The 17356-nt window shown below is 42.7% G+C and overlaps 1 protein-coding gene across 3 annotated transcripts in view; it reads left to right on the top strand.

The window, feature by feature from the left end:
- The window catches only part of LOC126259659 (mothers against decapentaplegic homolog 4), a 171667-nt gene that overhangs the window by 151570 nt on the left and 2741 nt on the right, over positions 1-17356 (top strand). The gene's annotated exons all lie outside the window — the stretch shown is intronic.

Here is a 17356-nt window from a genome sequence, read left to right as displayed (position 1 = left end):
TGGGGACTGCATTGAGAAGTAGTAAAAATCTAATTTTGTAAAAATTCACAGGTATTTTTCTGTATCAGTTTGTCTCTGAATGTCTCTGCTGTACACATACAGGATATACACTATCTGGTCACGTTAATGTGATCACCTGTCAAAAGCCTGAATAACTGTCTTTTGCAGCACAGACTGCTGTGAGGCACATGGGAAAAGAATCGACGATGTTCCGGAATATACTGACAGTGATTTTGAGTCATGATGGCTCCAGTGCCATGCCCAGCTGCACTAATTTTCTCAGTTGAGGATAAATGACACAAAAAGCTCGATTGAGGTGGTCCCACATATTCTCAGTTGTGTTTAAATCTGGGGAGTTTGGTGGCCAGCGGAATAAGATAAACTCACACAAATCAAAATCGTTAGACAATATCCAAGTGAAATTATGGAAGCTAGAGCTGTCTTCCATATTCCATATTCAGTTCCCCCTACAATTATATTTCATGCAACAGCTAATAATATTTTATCATCCATTACCAATTACTATACAAACTGTCCATCATTGTTTTAAAACCAATTACAAAATTCTTTGATAAATGCAATCTTATTCTGTAAAACTACAAAACACTGCTTATGGCCTTCAGGTCACAAGTGACAATAAATAAGGAAGAATGAATGACGATGATGTCTTTCATTTTGTTTCCATGAACCTTCATGTATTAATAATGCAGCAACACTTGTTACAGTTTCCTCGTGTCTAGACGTGACATGGCAGACAATATGAAAACAATACAACAAATAGCATTGCAGATAGTGTTAATACACCGAGAAATATTTGCTGCCAGTGTGGACAGAAACAAAATCCAAAATAGATGTGAAACATTGTAGGAAATAATGTTCCCGACAGAAGCATGTTTCCAGTGACAGTGTGTACACAGCTTTACACTTTTTTTTTTTTTTTCCTAAAAAAAATCAGTGATGACGTCACTAGTGGACTTCCGAATGTCAGCTTCTGTGAGTGCTTTTGAGCGACTCCTATGTGGACTGCGTGCATTTTGATTATTCATTTCCTTTGTAGTGTGTGACGTGTGTGCACAGTATGCCATTTAAAAGCAATGGTGCAATGAAAGCATATCACAAATATGTCACAATTATCATTAAATGTCATTATCAACAAATCAATAGACTCAAACTAATACATAGCACAAAATTCAGATGATTAAGCTGTAATGTAATGGCTAACATTGTGGTTAGCTGAATTAGAGGTTATAAGTTTGTGCAACTTGCTGCATACCATTCCCCCCCCCCCCCCTTTTCAACTTAGCTTTGTTATCATGTTCTTTAGGATTGTAATACAATATGTTCTGCAATATTTGATGATGGTAAACATTTCTTTCTGGTTAGAAAACGAAGGATGAAACAAATATTTTTCTGATGTGACTTCTGAAATTTTCCCGGCCGGACGTCTCTGAGCCGAAATATCGTGGCAGAATGTCGACGGGATCCGGCTGCATACCCGGAAATTATTAGAAGAAAATATTTTTCTGTTAATTTCCAAATGTATGGTAATTTCTGAGTGTGTGGTTGGGCAGGAACCTAAGAGGACAGCGTAAACTGCTGCAAGTGAAACATTGAGCAATAACATTCATATTCCTACTTGTCACAAATATTTCGCATATTGCACAAACACATATTTCCCTAAAGAGTTGTTGCTACAACTCTCCTGTCACTAACAATCCATAAACATCAACTTGACACTATAGTGATCGACAAATCAATAGCCTCATTCCTGGTTGCTTTCACTGTGCCACCACATCACGATTACATCAGTTCTTGCAAAAAAACAGTGTGAAATGTACTCGACCCATCATCATTGCACGGTGAAGCTAAATTATGAGAGTTCTGTTGGCTATGCTGATCATGGATTACGTCAACATTTCCTCTATCACATCTCCCTCTCCGCAGCAGGTTAAAATACTCCCTAACTCTGCCATCACCCACGGTGTGAACCATCTTCTTCTGTGCCACTTATAACTCATTCAGTCACATCAAATGTCAGTAGGAAGACAAAAGGATGAGGTCAAGCGAGACATTGAACAAGAATTTTGAATCAAATAAACTTTACCAGGAATAAACATAAAAATAGAAAATTTTTAGCATTGATATTATGAGTTTTTCACTGTTGCTACAAATTTGTGATGTACTATCACAGAGAACATAAAATTAGAGAACGTAAAATTGAAGTCCCACTGTATGAGGTCAGCGTCTTACAACTGCACTGCCTCATTCAGTTGGTCCCTATTGCACAATATTCTTTGATGTAATACTTGCACCAGATAACTCATCGTACAGGGTCTATCAAAAAGAACTGTCCACGTTGGCACATCTATATTTCTGAAACTAATAAACGTATACAATGAATTTTGTTTTTTCATGAATGGGAAACTGAAAAAAAAAATTTTCATGCATTTTCATAGGTATTTAATATGCCCCCCTTGAGCTGCATGGCATATGTCAGTGCGGAATTCAAATTTTTCCCACACTGCAGCAAGCATGTCTTGAGTGACAACTTCCACAGTTGCTGTTATGTGATGCCTCAGTTCATTAATTGTTGTTGGTAACAGAGGCACATAGACAAAGTCTTTTATAAACCCCTACAGGAAATAATCACACACAGTCAGGTCTGGTGACCTTGGAGGCCAGTAATGTAAGGTTGAATCTTTTGGTACAGTGTGACCGATCCATCGTTAAGTAATGCTTCGATTTAAAAGTTCCCGCACTTCCAGATGCCAGTGTGGCAGTGCCCCATTCTGTTGGTAAATGAAGTTGTCTGAATCAGTCTTCAACTGTGGGAAAAGAAAGTTCTCAAGCATATCAAGATATGTGTTTCCTGTAACAATGTGCTCAGCAAAGATAAATGGAGTGTATACCTTTTCCCGTGAAACTGCACAAAACACATTAAATTTTGGAGAATCCCTCTCATGTTGTACAACTTCATGTGGTTGTTCTGAACCCCGTATTGTCACTTTATGATGGTTCACCTTTCCATTTAAATGGATTGTTGCCTTGTCACTAAGCGTGGAAGAAAACTTTCATCCTCCATCTTGCCAAGAACAAAATTACAGAACTCCACATGTTGTTGTTTTGTCCCCTTCACGAAGAGCTTGTAGTAGCTGAATTTTGTATGGTTTCATGTGTAAACATCAATGCAACACATGCCAGATGGACATCAGGGGCACATTGAGCTGTCGAGCTGCACGACAAACGAATTTCTGTGGACTCCTTGTGAAACTATGGTGGATGTGTTCAACGTCAGTGTCAGACACTTGAGGTCAGCCCAGTGATTTGCCTTTACACAAACAACCTGTTTCTCAGAATAGTTCATGCCATCATTGAATGCTCTGTGCAGTAGGAGGATCCACACCATATCTAGTACGAAAGTCACGCTGAACAGTTATTACTGACCCACACTGTGCAAAATGTATAATACAAAACGCTTTCTGTTGTTCCAAAAACTTTTTACTAGAACTTAAGTGGATGCACACTGCTGCTACCTAGTGGGAACGATGTAAAACTCAAGAGTTTGCTCTTTCCAACAGTACATTGTTCACGCACATATCTCAAATAACATAATAGTTATGATTTTTTAAATCAGACAATTCTTTTTGATACACCCTGCATAAAACATGGTGTTGCAATGCATCACTGCACACACTAACAACATCCCACTGGTGACTTTTGGGCTACAAACACTGTTGTACCCCTTGCACTAACTCCAATCTATTCAGAAAACTGACTGCAGGCTTGTAAACATGCAACTATGCCCCGTGTGCCTCTTCATGTTCTCCCCTCAGTACACCTGAAAAACTGAGTCAGCATCCCATCATGATGAGTGAGGTATTGATCTAAGGACAATGACATGGCAATACTGTCATACCCTATCGATCATTGGACATGATTTTCTTGTAAAAGCATTACATTGTGATCACGTTTTGTAATTGGAGAGGGCATTATAGTTTTCCCCGTCATTAACCTCTGCTCTTCAGTCCGCAAAATACACTCCTGGAAATGGAAAAAAGAACACATTGACACCGGTGTGTCAGACCCACCATACTTGCTCCGGACACTGCGAGAGGGCTGTACAAGCAATGATCACACGCACGGCACAGCGGACACACCAGGAACCGCGGTGTTGGCCGTCGAATGGCGCTAGCTGCGCAGCATTTGTGCACCGCCGCCGTCAGTGTCAGCCAGTTTGCCGTGGCATACGGAGCTCCATCGCAGTCTTTAACACTGGTAGCATGCCGCGACAGCTTGGACGTGAACCGTATGTGCAGTTGACAGACTTTGAGCGAGGGCGTATAGTGGGCATGCGGGAGGCCGGGTGGACGTACCGCCGAATTGCTCAACACGTGGGGCGTGAGGTCTCCACAGTACATCGATGTTGTCGCCAGTGGTCGGCGGAAGGTGCACGTGCCCGTCGACCTGGGACCGGACCGCAGCGACGCACGGATGCACGCCAAGACCGTAGGATCCTACGCAGTGCCGTAGGGGACCGCACCGCCACTTCCCAGCAAATTAGGGACACTGTTGCTCTTGGGGTATCGGCGAGGACCATTCGCAACCGTCTCCATGAAGCTGGGCTACGGTCCCGCACACCGTTAGGCCGTCTTCCGCTCACGCCCCAACATCGTGCAGCCCGCCTCCAGTGGTGTCGCGACAGGCGTGAATGGAGGGACGAATGGAGACGTGTCGTCTTCAGCGATGAGAGTCGCTTCTGCCTTGGTGCCAATGATGGTCGTATGCGTGTTTGGCGCCGTGCAGGTGAGCGCCACAATCAGGACTGCATACGACCGAGGCACACAGGGCCAACACCCGGCATCATGGTGTGGGGAGCAATCTCCTACACTGGCCGTACACCACTGGTGATCGTCGAGGGGACACTGAATAGTGCACGGTACATCCAAACCGTCATCGAACCCATCGTTCTACCATTCCTAGACCGGCAAGGGAACTTGCTGTTCCAACAGGACAATGCACGTCCGCATGTATCCCGTGCCACCCAACGTGCTCTAGAAGGTGTAAGTCAACTACCCTGGCCAGCAAGATCTCCGGATCTGTCCCCCATTGAGCATGTTTGGGACTGGATGAAGCGTCGTCTCACGCGGTCTGCACGTCCAGCACGAACGCTGGTCCAACTGAGGCGCCAGGTGGAAATGGCATGGCAAGCCGTTCCACAGGACTACATCCAGCATCTCTATGATCGTCTCCATGGGAGAATAGCAGCCTGCATTGCTGCGAAAGGTGGATATACACTGTACTAGTGCCGACATTGTGCATGCTCTGTTGCCTGTGTCTATGTGCCTGTGGTTCTGTCAGTGTGATCATGTGATGTATCTGACCCCAGGAATGTGTCAATAAAGTTTCCCCTTCCTGGGACAATGAATTCACGGTGTTCTTATTTCAATTTCCAGGAGTGTAGATTTTAATTGTGTAGAGTGCATTACTTATGAAGAATATTTTAGTTGCCATTTTAAGCAGATTTATTTCGGTGATCTTTTCATCTCCTTGGACAGTTTATAGTACCATTTTATTCCCTGTTAGGAAATGCTGTTTTGAGTGTTTTGTCTGGTTTCTTTGATAAATATAAGTCCAAACTGGCTCTTGTTTCATAATTATGTGTAGAACTATTAATGAAGTACTTAGAACTGTTTTCCACAATGTGCACAACACATTGGTTGATGTACTCACTTGGTGCAATAAGGATACCATTTTTTAAATAGTTCTTTACAGTAAGCCCAACTACTACATCTAATTATTGCTCTTATGGCCCTTTTCTGCAGTTCAAAAACTGTTTCCATGCTTTGTGTGTCTTCGATACCCAGTGAAGAATCGCCTAGCTAAGAATTGAGCGTGCATAGGAACTGCACGTCACTGCAATACATTGGCTGCTACACACTGATGATAGGATGCTAAGAGCACAACACGCTGATGACACTATTTTTGTCAGTACCTTTGTGTGTTCATTTCATGATAACTGTCTATCAGTATTCATCCCTAAAAACTTTGTGTTTGTTACACAGTCATTAGATTCATCACCTAAGCTTAATGTGACAGTTGTTTTCCCTCATTATGCTGAAGTGCATATTGTTTGTTTTCTTTATATTCAACATAACTTATCACGCACTGCCCAGTCATAAATGTCCTCGAAGGTTTCATTTACTTTTCTTTGCATTTTGGTGTTTTATCAGTGAGCATGATGTTTCTGTCATCAGCAAACACCATGTCTTAAACTGTCTGGAAAGTCATGGATATATATATTAAGAACGGAATTGGACCCTGTATACTACCCTGACGGACACTTGTGTTTATATTTTTCTTGGTCTGACAATTGTTCTACTAAAAATTTGTTACCAGCAGTCATGTAACCTCTCCTGCCGTCTGCACCCACTCTTCCAGGAAAGTCTGGAACTACTCATTTGCTATTCATATTACACGTAGTGCTTCTAGCTTGTTTAGTAGTATTTTATGGTCAGCAGTGTCTAAAACCTTGGTAAAGTTTAAGAATATGCCTGTAACGAGGTCATCCTTTTTTGAAATGTGTAACAGCCGATATTGTACTTCTCCCACTGGAAATCAAGCTGTGCTTCATTAAAAAAGTATTTATTTGTGTAACACATCAGACTATCCTTTATGATTGATTCATTTAATATGTTTATTAATGGGGCTTGTATGCTGTCTATGCATGCATTCAGAAGAGGGCCTAGAGTCTCTTCTATTCCTGCTGACTTCTTATTTTTTTTAATTTTCGTATTGTCTTCCTGACTGCAAGCTCCATTATGGGAAACATCAGTGTGCTTGTTGTGTACGTCTCTATGAGTGCTACCTGTGTTTTACAAAGATGTTATTGCAACTTCTCCACAATACCAGAGCCCTCAGGGGCTCGGCATTTGTTTGGTGAGTACGGGCTTGGTGACCCCGGGGTTCCTAAGCTGGGGACTGGTAAGTGCCACCAGTTCTCTGCCACTGTAAGCTCTGGACGTGCTTCAGTGACCACCGCACAGTGCGACGGTGGAATTTTGTGTGTTACAGGGAACATAGATCTTAAACCTCTATTTAAAAAAAAAAAAAAAAAAAAAAAAAAACTCAGTCCCAAGGTGTGCTGTGCACTAATGAGATGCATGGCTGTTGAGGTGGAACAGTCATTAGCGGGCAACCTCAGGGGAACCTGCCGCATCTCAGGTGTATAAGGCTTACTCAGGCACTTGGGGCTCTGTCTCAGTGAACCCTTATTTTCCTAGCTGTTTGTGGGACCGAAATGGATCCTCCGAAATTCTCTTTACCCCCACCCAGCGGAAAGGGTGGGCCGCTGGATGGTAGCAATGTCCAGTCCAACAAGAGGGCTCGTGTAGCCAGTCCTCCTGATTCAGTCAGTAGTAACAAAATGCATGCTGCTTCACAGAATGTGTTTCTTATAGTTAAAAGAAAAGAGGGGAGTTTTGACAAAGTTTCACCATTTTACATACAGAAAGGCATAGAAGGCATTGCTGGCACCTTAAAATCTGTTAATCGCTTGTGAAATGAGACCCTGTTGGTTGAAACATCTTGCTTCCAACAAGTCAAGAACCTTCAAAAAGCACAATGCCTTGGGGAGTTTGTGATAGAAACTGAATTGCACAACACCTTGAACTACAGCAAAGGTGTTGTGACTTGCAGGGATCTAGTTGACATTTCCCAAGAAGAACTGAAAGCTGAATGGTCCCGGGAAGGCATTGTCGACGTGCAACACATTATGAAACGGGTGGATTGTGCTCTCGTCAAATCAGACTCATTTATCCTTACTTTTAACACAACCAAACTACCATGGCAAGTGAAGGTGGGTTTCATCATCTCAGTGTACGGCCTTATTACCCCAATCCAATGTGGTGTATTAAATGCCAGCACTTTGGGCACACTACTCTTGGCTGCAGAGGGGAAGCCACTTGCGGGAAATGTGGGAAAGCCACCCATGAGGGAATTGGTTGCTCCTCTCCTCCAAAGTGTGTCAACTGCTCTGGGGATCACCCTGTGTGGAGCAGGGACTGCAGAATTTTCCTCGAGGAGCGGAAGATCCAGGAGATCAAAACCACAAAGCACATCCCATATGGTGAAACGAAGAAGCTATACAGGTCCATGTGCAGCCACCCACGTTCGCTGCCTCCTTTTTCTTCCATTCTGAATTGGCCTGTCCTGAAAACTGATGCTGCTACACAAAAGGAGGTTACTACTGTCAGCACTAGCACCTGTGTTTGTCAATGCTCATGTGCTGCTGCAGTTACTTTGAAGCATGCCCCTCCTCCCTGAACTCCAGAAAAGGCCGTGGTTGCTGATATCGTAGCCCTTCCAGCTCCTCCACAGGTCAAGTCTTGCGCACCACCCAGCATGCTACACCCCCTACCACTTCTGAGGTTGTGACTCCAAAGCCGCCTCAAACCAAAAAATCGAAATCAAAAGCAAAGACTCACCCACTGAAGGAGACTGCAGAGACTGATGTTGATGTCATTCTCTCTGACGTCTCTCTCGACTCTTCTTCAGAGGCGATGGAGATTGCTGTCAGACTGGGGCAATCATCTCACCCCAAAACAGAGCCTCCAGTGATTGTGAGCTCCCCTCCCCGGCAGAAAGTCAGGATGAAGGTAGTCCCACCCTGATAGATGGCTCCCATTATACAGTGGAACATGAATGGATTCTGGGCACTTGTGGAGGAACTAAAACTCGTAGCACAGCAATGCCCCCTGTGCATGAGTTTACAGGAAACACATTTAAAAACATCTGATGCTCCTGTACTAAGGGGCTATATGCTCTGTCGCAAGGATGACCTGACTGGGGAAAGGGCCAAAGAAGGGGTCGCCGTGTTTGTCAATAATGGCCACCACCACTCTGCTTTCCACCTTGGTACCAACCTGCAAGCAGTTGCAGGTGAAATTCATTCACATCGGGGGCTTACAGTTTGCTCCTTTTATTTACCTCCTCTGGATGCAGTAGACTTCGATCTTATAGAACAACTCCTTGACCATTTCCCCTCCTGGGAGACTTCAATGCCCATCATGTCTTGTGGGGCGTGTGCATCCTCAACACTGGTACTCCGAGTCATTTCTGTGCTGCTACTGGATCATTCTTAGCCATCGACCTATCCCTCTGCTCTCCAGCCCAAACCGATTGGAAGGTCATTGATAACCTTCATTCCAGCAATCACTTCCCCAGCCATATTCACCTCCTGGATAGTGTGTTGCTGGAACAGAAGCTGCCAACATGGATGATTGGCAGGGCTAACTGACTGCTATTCAGTCGGTTGGCTGTCTTAGAATGCCGTGACAGCATCCAGGAATGGGTGGATCACATCACACGTGTGATCCACCATGCTGCTGACCTGACCATACCAAAGTCTTTCAGCCCACCAAAGTCTTTCACCCCACTTAAGCGGCAGCCTGTACCTTGGTGGACAGAAGAGTGCCATTCAGCCATCTGGGACAGGTGTGCAGCTCTTCGACAGTTTAAATGCCGCCCCACAGCGGACAACCTCACCGCCTTTCGAATTGCGAGAGCCAAGGCTCACCATGTCTTTAAAGAGAGCAAAAAACGGTCATCAAAGGAGTTCCTGGTTTCCGTCAACTGTTCCACTTGTTCCACAAAAGTATGGGAAGCCATCCAGAGGATTTCCAGTTCATGCAGCCATTTACCAATAGCAGCAGTGCTGAAATAAGGGTGCCTTCAGATGACACCCAGAGACTTTGTTCAGATGCTGGCTGAGCATTTTGCACAAACTACTGCCACTGCAAGTAAGGATCCAGTGTTTCATCACTACCGAGCATCTGTAGAGAGGGAAAAGTTGGACTTCAGGTCCAACGGTTCTGAGGCCTACAACTGCCCTTTCTCCATGTGGGAGCTCGAATCGGCACTGGCTGAGACTTATGAAACTGTACCCAGTCACAACCACATCCAGTATGCATGCTTCCACATGTGCCAGCGGTGTTCCAGGAAATCCTCCTCGAATGTTTTTATCTAATATGGCAGACAGGCAACTTCCCCAGCTCTTGAAAGGAGGCAATTCTGATCCTTCTCCTCAAACCAGGAAAGGACTGCACATGTCCAAGTAGTTATCGGAGCATCACCTTCATGAGCTTATAGGAAAGACCATGGAGCGAATGGTTAATAGTCGTGTGGTCTGGCTTTTAGAGACCAGGCAACTCCTTAGCCATTGTCAGTGTGGATTCCGCCGATATCGGTCCACTGTCGACAACCTGGCCCTCCTAGAGGCGGCTACTGAACAGGCTTTCCTCCATAAGTATCACTGTACTGGCATTTTCTTCGATATAAGTAAGACATATGATACTACTTAGAGACACTGTATACTCGTGCAACTGCATCAGTGGGGTTTTTGTGGCCACCTCTGCATTTTCATTCGGTCTTTCCTGTCCTGTTTTTACACCCGAGTTGGTGCCACACTCTCTGATCAATTTGAGCAGGAGAATGGTGTCCCTTGGGGCAGTGTTTTAAGTATTACGCTCTTTGCCATAGCCATCAACAGTATCACATCTATGGTAAGGAGTCCTGTACAGTGCTCCTTATTTGTGGACGATTTTGCTGTTTTCTGCTCCTCCTCCAGTGTTGCAACAGTGGGCCATCAGTTGCAACTTACAGTGCGGCGGTTAGAGGAGTGGGCTGCAAAGACGGGTTTTTGGTTTTTGTGTGTGTGTGTGTGTGTGTGTGTGCATTTTAATCGTTCTCATCGTCTTTTTAATTTGCCTGCCTTGAAGGTGGGCGACACCATCCTACATTTTAGAGACACAGTGCAGTTTCTGGGCCTCATTTTTGACTCCAGATTGTCATGGTTGCCACACTTGTGGGACTTGAAAGTGCGAACCCTGAAGGTGCTGAACATCCTCAAGTGCCTTAGTCACAGACCTTGGGGAGTGAACAGGGCACGTCTCCAGTTTTTGTGCATTTGCGGCTGGACTATGGGTGCACGGTGTATGGGTCAACGAGGCCCTCTTTTTTGCGGATCATTGACACTGCCCACCTTGAGGGGATTCGGCTGGTCATGGGCACTTATCGAACCAGTCCCATACCCAGCCTCTGTGGTGAGGCGGGGGAATCACCAGTTACTATCAGGTGCCAGCTCCTCATGGTGAACTAAGCATGTAAGTTCCTTGCAGCTCCAACTTCACCCGCACACCATACTGTTGTTCGTCCACATCTGGAGCACCTTTTTTCCAACCGTCCATAAGCCCGATGCCATTTGGGATCCATGTGCAGCATGTGCTGGATTCACTCGATCTGGCACCAGTCCGACCCCAAATCCAGGGTTTTAACTGTCCGCCACGCTAGTTACTGGAGCGGCCCAGAATGATTTTAGATTTGGTGCGGTACAGGAGAGGTAGCGCTCCTGCTTCTGTTTTTAGTGCGGTATTTTCTAAGATTTTATCTGTGCACCACAATCGTGTAGCTGTTTTACGGACTGGTCTAAGCAGGGTGACTGTGTTGGTTGCTCTCTCATTTTCCCTGACTGTGTCCTCAAGGTCAGACTGCCTCCCGAATTTACCATCTTCGATGCAGAATTATATGTGATCTTGTGGGCACTGGAGCAGATGAGATAGTCTCACAGTGTTAGATTTCTCATCTGTTCAGGTTCTCTGAGCACCCTTTACTCTATCCAACATTTGTACCCAGCAGATAAAGTAACCCAGACCATCCAGGACGCCCTCCTCCAACAACAGCGACTGGGGTAGGAGGTGTCTTTCTGCTGTGTACCAGGTCACGTGGGAATTCTGGGGAACAAAAGGACTGATCGAGCAGCCAAGGAGGCATGTCCTGACCGTCAGGTCTTTCGGTGTGCTATCCCCCTGCACCTGCATGTTCTCACCTTACTGTTGAGGTAAAAAGTCCTGTGTCGTTGGGAAGATGAGTGGCTAGAAGTGATCGACAACAAGCTCCATGTCGTCAAGCCCACAACTCGGCTGTGGCAAACTTCCTTCCAGCCACGTCGACGGGACGAGGTCCTCCTTACTCTTCTTCACATTGGCCACAGCCCTATGACGCATGGATTTTGACTCCAGCGAGAGGACCCTCCGATGTGTGGTGCTTGTGGCGTGCAGATCACGGTGCGCCACATTTTATTGGACTGCATTTTATTTGCTAACTAGTGGACAGCAGCGGATTTGCCGGCAGATCTGCAGTCTATTTTACGTAATCGTCAAACGAATGTGGTTCACGTTTTAAAGTTTTGTGAATTGTCCCACGTTTTTAATAAGATTTTGGGGAGATGTTTTTAAAGTGTCAACAGGGTGGCTGGCTCACCCAATTTTTTTGTAAGTGGTCAGCCAGTTACATTTCCCTGTGCTGTTCTTTTAACTCTTCTGTGTTTTGTTTTCCCTCTGTTTTAATTTCTTGATTAGCTATCTTGCTTCCTCACTGGTTTTAGTGCATGTGAGAATGCCTGTGCGATAGTGTGATTGTGTTGTCATTTTGAGTGCATGTGTGTACGACAGTTTTAGTTCTTATCCACATTCATTTGTTTTACTAAATGTCAGGGCTCTGATAACCTCGCCGTTGGGCGCCCATAAGATCCCAAAAACACACACACACACACCACACACACACACACACACACACACAAAATACCAGAGAAATATGATAGACACTTCTACTCTGACCATTCCATACACATACAGGTGCCAGATTATTGAGAGTGTCTTAAATTTAATGTAAACACATAGAGGTTATACTTTATCCAAAGATACATTCATTTTCATAGGAAACTTAGTTCTTGAGTGTGTACATATACAGTAGTATCACTCACTATGAAACACATCCCAAATTTTTATTGTCACAATGATGAGACACGACAGCAGTGTGCCTTATCACACAACAGTTTTACGAGCATTACATCAGTACTGCATTTTTCTTTTGTTGCATAATGTCCTGCAGAAAAACATCTGCAGCTTTAGCACCAGCAGTATGAGATATCTTTATGTTCTCTCCTTTTGTGTGCTCTTCCTTATCACTTTCATCATAACTTTCTTGTATGTTTTTGATTCTCTCTTTGTCTGTTCAAGCCTAACAATATTGTTGCACAAGAGAATTCATTATTGTTTTCATCGTTCTTGCTTGAGGCTGATTGTGGGCCAGATTACTGAGAGGATGGACTATTGAGGGTCAGAATAATGACAGTTTAGTGTGTAGTCATTTACAAAAATTTGCCAGTTCTTGATGATTTTCTTTTATTCTACCTCCATCTTTGATTTGTGTGTAATTATACATGAGTTTCGCCTTTTCCAGTTTCATGCTTTACGACATCCTGTACTACTTTGCTTTTATTTTTTGCATTACATATTTTTTGTCATTAATTCTTTTTTATTCAGTATTGTCATATTTTTTATAGCTCTAATAGTGTCTAGGAACTGTGGACTACTGTAGCAGTTCCGTGAACAAATGAGAAACACGAGTGTCTTCCTTAGATGCTACTTAGAAGTGCCTACTTTAGGAAACGTTTCCTCAAAAAATTAATTTAAACAATGTGCAGAATCTAGAGAAATCAGCATCTGCATTGGTTTACACCTTTAAAAATCAGATTTTATTTAAAACATAGATTTTTGAGAGAAACTAATTATTTTTCCAGGGTCAACTATACTTGGCCAACAGAATTGGTTGATGTAAGAGAAAGTAACACCACAGCTGTACCTTGAGCATGTCTTTATTGTCTCACACGACAAATTTCGGTGGCATATTACTGCCATCCTCCGGCTCCATTACTGCCAAATGAGTATTAGATTTCCTTGGTGCATTTACTGTGGAGTCCTTGTTACTAGTACATGTGGGCTAGCTTTCCTCAGGAGTCTCTACTCAACACCGTGTTGTCACCAATGCAGTCACATGTACCTCTAGCAGTTTTGTAAAGACCTAATAAATCTGAGTGTCTGGAAAGAATTTCTAATAACTGCAATTATACATCCATTTGCCTTAGCTGGTGTTTTGAAATGCCTACTTGAGGAAATGTTGCCTTAAAAATTAATTTAAATGATGTGCAGAATTTAGAGAACTTATCATCTACATTGGTTTACAACTTTAACAATCAAATCTTATTTAACTAATAACTTTTAAAATGTAGATTTTTGAGAGAAACTAATCATTTTCTCAAGCTCAACAATATTTGGCTTTGGTTATGTACATGTGATTGCATTGGAGACAACATGATGTTGAGTAGAGACTCCTGAAGAAAGCTAGCCCACGTGTACTAGTAACAAGAAATCCACAATAAATGCACCAAGGAAATCTAATACTCTTTTGGCAGTGGTGGGGCCTAGGGATGGTGGTAATGTGCCGCCAAAACTAGTCGTGTAAGACAATAAAGACATTCTCTGCTGTAGTGGTACTTTCTCTCATATATACATCAGCTGACGTCCCTCGTCCATGCAATAGGATGGACATCCATAAATAAAACTGGTTGATGGTTGGTTCTGAAAATTAAATTTAAGGTTTTAAATTTTTGCATAGAGGCGAACTTACGAAATCTTCAAATCAAGCTAGCTCATGAACCAGTTAACTTTATGCAAAATTAATTGCATCACAGTGTTAAGAATAAAAACTCTATAACTATAATAATAGAATGTAACATACTTCAAGAAATGAAATAGTTGACAAACACTAGTATACATGAGGTGCATTTGTGATTTTGCTGTTACAGGGAGGGGTGAAGAATTAAGAAAATTGAGGAGTGGTTACAGCATGATAGGTTGTCTGAAACGTGCTAGACCTACAGTAATTTACACTGTCCATAATACTTTGTGTTATTGATTGCTGTTTTCGGTAGTTCTTCACTGTCGTCCCCCGCTTTCAGAAAAGTCAAAAGTTTTCTTTCCACTAAGGACATGGACATCTGATTTCTTTCGTCTGACCATTGGGTCTTCATCAAACTGTAGATTCTTTCAGTGAATGAGTTACTGGTAGGGACTGAAAATATGTATGATATAAGCGTAAGCAGTTGGGAACGGAAGACATCAATAAATTGTTGTCTGCTGCTTGAAGAAATCTATCCAAATCTCCCTAGTTTTATCGAGTCCAGGATACGCATTACAGAAGTCGCAGAATTCATTGTGTAGCTGATTTTCATGCATGGTGAGATTCAGTTGGTTTGTAACCTTTAAAAAATAATGCCAGTGCAGACAAAATTCTTATTTTTTGTTAAGCAAAAAACTAGGAAGCAAATTGAACATGTTGTCCTCAGAAAAGTTACATTTTTAGGACAAATAATCAATGCAATTTGACAAGAAAGATTGTACAACATTCAGGAAGTGAATGTTCAGTTTCTTCAGCATCCTGCTCCCCACTTGATGTCACAAACTGTCAGATCAGTCTTGAACAATCTTTCTTGTCTTTAAAATAAAATACAATTTGATGGCAGACCAGCAGTATACAACTCTGTCAATTGAGGAAGTAGAAGAGCCATCTTGTATGGCTCTGTCATAAAATTCCCTTAAACTCTGTCTCCACTCTGAAAATTCTATCAGTGACTGACATTTGATACAGCCCAACCAAATTCACTGTAGATTTTGAGAACTAATGCCTCTTCATCGTAACCAAAGGTTTGCAAATCATGTTTTACAGTATTACTTACAACAAGACAGTTGCAGTCAGCCCTCTATATGGATGGACATTCGTTTTTCAGTAAGACGAAAACTGAGTTGTTTTTTCATAGTTCACCAGAGCATTGTCAGCACTGCATGCACATACTTGTTTTAGATGGAAGCAATTAGATTCTGTAATATTCTTTGTTGCATGGAAAATTTCTTTGTGGGTTTCTTTGGAATCTTTATAAAAATCTAGTAATTTGTGGTGTATCCCATGGTTAACACCAAATAAAGTTATAATTGTTCTTTTTTTATAACTCTGCTGTTGTACCAGCATACATATTTGTATCTTCTGATAATCCACTACAGCATTTCTTCCTTCAAGTTTTATCAAAAACGTGGTAAGGCAATTCACAAACTTTGCTATGATGTCATTTTCTTTCATCAACCATGGATGAAAATCTCTGATGTCTAACCAGTCTTTGTTGAAAGCTGTATACCTTTTAACTTTACTCCTCAAAGTTGATGAACTTTCTTCATCATTAGGGATGTTAAAGGTGCTGGCAACTTAGCCACCAAATAATCCCCAATTTAACAGGCAAGTGTGTATTTTTGGATCATATATAGTGGTTGGAGGAGTAAATTCGCACACAATTATTTTTTCTCTTCCTTCACGTGATTTACAGATTAGGGTAAAAGTATGTCCTGAGTCCTTTTAGCTAGGATTCTGGACAGCACTTTAAATTATAGGACAATCCCCCCAAAAACTGGATGAGTGGTAATGCTATTCATGAAATAACAAAGTTCAAGAAGAGTAAAATAACTAGGAGAGCATCAATTAGAGAGAGACATGCCATATTCATATATCATTTTCAGCTTTGGGTCTTTGCTACATGCTCCCACTATATCTTTTACAGAATGTCATTACCCCAAACCACAAGAGGGGAAACTTTATGCCTGCAAATTGACACAAGAACGTGCAGTTACACCATTAAATCTCGACAATCACCTTGATGTAATTCTGCAAATGTCTGCCATGCACCATGCAGTTGTTTCTTCACACAAAGAAAGAGGAAGAAATCAGTGGGTGCTACGTCAGCAGAATATGGAGAGGGGGGTAGCAAACAATACTTCCAAGAGGTATACACGTTCACGTCTGTTAATATCAACTTTATATTAGTTTTTTGTATTTTAGTGTCTTCTTGTTGCTATCTTTTTTGGTTCTTTCCCCGAACTGCAGTATTTCGCAGTATTTCCTTCCCTCACAGTATCTAACTTTTGTAAGGTGCTTTTTGATTCCTGATAGTTTCCCCCTTTGCACTTATTTCCATCCCCATTTGCTTTCTTTTCTACTCCCTCTCATTGTGCTGCTAGGTAAAGATACATAATGTTACTCATTCTGGCCCTAGATGGGCCAATTGAGTGTGATCCACTAGTGTGTCATGCTCTGTCACTGGCATTATTGGATGCAGAATCAAGGGACACGTGGTCGCCACACTGTCCTCCTATCCACTGTCCGGTTTATTGACATTGGAACTGCTATTATGTAGTTCAATAACACCTTGGTTGGCCTCATGATGCCGAATGCACACTGTTCCAGTCATACCGCCAAGATAAAACCCCTGGCAGTACCAAGAATCGAGGCTCGGTTCCCCAAAAGGTATTCAGCTGTGTTGACCAATCAGCTACAGAGATGGATCATTGTGGTGCTATTGGTCTGTATTTTGACTGTCCACTCCCATATTTTTTTCCCTGCATGCTTCTTGATTTCT

Source organism: Schistocerca nitens, chromosome 5 (genome assembly GCF_023898315.1).
Source record: "Schistocerca nitens isolate TAMUIC-IGC-003100 chromosome 5, iqSchNite1.1, whole genome shotgun sequence".
In the NCBI taxonomy this organism is placed as follows: Eukaryota; Metazoa; Arthropoda; class Insecta; order Orthoptera; family Acrididae; genus Schistocerca; species Schistocerca nitens.
The sequence above is the reverse complement of the archived record's forward strand: the minus strand, read 5'-3'. Positions and strand labels throughout refer to the sequence as shown.